The following is a 2666-nucleotide window of genomic DNA, read 5'->3' on the forward strand; positions in this document are numbered from 1 at the left end:
GAACGTATGAATGAAGGGAACTACGAACTCGGAACTCGAACTCGAACTCGAACGGGAACGCGCGCGTGCGCGCGCATCTTTTCACTTCGCGCACCACTCACGAAAATATTACACCCATCTAACCTAGAATTATTATTAGATAAATGCATAAAACGTGTATGTATTTTATAACCGTGCTTGAAATTGAAATTTTCATCTTTTTATGACCTTGTTAATACGGAAAAATGAAGAAGAGTTTAAAAATACATCGAACTAATCTATCTATGGATGACAGTTTGCGTGTCCTATTGTTGTTTCACATTTATCTATGTTACATCAATACTTTCTTATCTTTTTTATTTATTTCTCTCTCTCTCTCTCTCTCTCTCTCTCTCGATGAGATGCATAAGATACGAGAATCTACACCAATATCTTAATTTTTTTTATTTAAACCGTGATAAACATTTATTAAAATTCTTTACATTAACATAACGATTCGTAGTATACACGTATGACAAAATATATATACAAAAACGAAAGATAAATGAATTCGTGTTATTTGACAATAACGTGTGTTAATATTTAATGACAACATTATATATATTTTTGATAAAGCTTTTAAATAGCAAGTAAGAGTAAAGAAAACACTCGTCGTCGTACAAATGAAATCATTTCTAATCGAGAGAGAGAGAGAGAGAGAGAGAGAGAGAGAGAGAGAGAGAGAAAAAAGAACGATACATTAAATTTCGTCACGAGACCCGCGCATGCGCACACTCCTTATAACCTTTTACTCTTTTGTTTTTTTATTTTTCTTTTTTTCCTTTTTTTTTTGTTTTTTCATACAACAAGTTTAAGAGGAAACATTAAACGAATCCTTTAATTTCGTTATGATTGATTGATGATAACACAATATAAACAACACTCGCGAAATAACACGAATCAAAAATTGACATTTTGTAATCTTACGTAAAAGACTAATCATTTGAAATAAATGAAATAATTGATAAGATAATTGAATGATATATCCAATAATTATATTACCACGTGCCATTACCTTATTTCTTATGTTAGAGATGAGATCGATCTTCTTCCCCTTCTTCTCAAAGACTGAATTGGTGCCAATATGTAGTAACCCGTTTTTAACCTCGTCCTCGTCCTTAATATTCCTCGTTATTCCACTTTACGATTAATCCACGTCGTCGTCGTCTTCGTTGTTTATAGCTAAAGCTACGTCGATTTAATATATACACCATTTATTACAAGATTATTTTCAATTATTCCAACGAATACTTTATAATGTTCTAACCTTAACGTTTGGTGGTATAGAGGATAGATGAAAAAGCGCGGGATTACATTTTTAGTTCGATTCGTAGCTCACAGATGGCGCCCCTCATTTCTTCGATTAATCGAAACACCTGTGTATATCGATTGCATCGAGACAGCTGGTTACGAGGCTTTGTTTTTTAGGCGCGTAATACAAAATTTCGTAGAAAGGATTAAACGTGTGATAAAAAATAATGAAAGGGAATCGAGGAAAAATCGATAAACATATAATAATAATAATAATAATAAATATCTATGTTAAATTAAAGCAAATGAAATTAACAAGTCGTTCTTTTTAGCAACCATTGTACGAAACATGATCATTTATTCGTTCTTTCATATATTTAATTATGAATAAAAATATAACTCCCAATAAATAAACGATAAATAAAAATCTCTATTTTTTAAATTGTCTTCAATTTACGAATGTTTTCTTTTTCTTTTAAACTTTTCTCATCCATCGAGAAAACACTTTGTTATAATAATTAATTAATTAATTAATTAATTATCTCTCTCCCCATCATCTACTTTGCTTGTCCGATTTTCTTAGATCATAATAATGTGTATACGTAATTTCTATACGTCTTTTTTTAATCTCACCTACCTATTTTTCTCAGCCATCTTTTCTCACATTCCTTTCATTTCCAAAGATAACAGATGAACGAACATGTTGATTTATTTTCTTCTATTCTTTTTCATTTTATTTTCTTTTTATTAAGAAAGGAGCCTGGTGGTTAATTCTCACGTACCGTTAAAGGTTTCTCTAACGTAATCTTTCGCATAACAGACTTTCATAGCAAGCTCTCTCACTTTCACACACACTCACACTCTCTCTCTCTCTTCCCATAAGAATCTGTCGGGAAACTGTGTCGTTTCTTCAATCTTATTTTATTTCTTCAGCAATTCTCCTCAATTATGTACAAAAATATAATGAGAATCGATAACCGTGTGTTACAGTGTTCGTATTATTTTTTTTTTTTTTCTTTTTATTATTAACATTAGGTACGCGACAATAGATAGACGCATGCAACCAAACCGTCCATTCAAACTTTCAGCTCTTCTTTTTAAACGCCATTCCCCATAAGACAACAACAGACGGTCGCCATGGATGTGATCGAATTATATCGCGCCGATATATTATTTTATATTTTATATTTCATTTTATTTTATTTTATTTTATTTTATTTACTTCTTTTTCCTTCCTTTCGTTTTATTTGTAATTTTTTTTTCTTCTTGTTTTTTTCTTTTTTTTTTTTTTTTTTTTTTTTTTTTTATACGACGTTCTTTATCATCGATCAATTCTAAAGTTTTTTATTATAATCATTATTTTATACGTATATACCTCCCTCCACACTCTTTTGAAT

Source organism: Polistes canadensis, unplaced genomic scaffold (assembly GCF_001313835.1).
Source record: "Polistes canadensis isolate GaletaPanama2010 unplaced genomic scaffold, ASM131383v1 scaffold_514, whole genome shotgun sequence".
NCBI lineage: Eukaryota > Metazoa > Arthropoda > Insecta > Hymenoptera > Vespidae > Polistes > Polistes canadensis.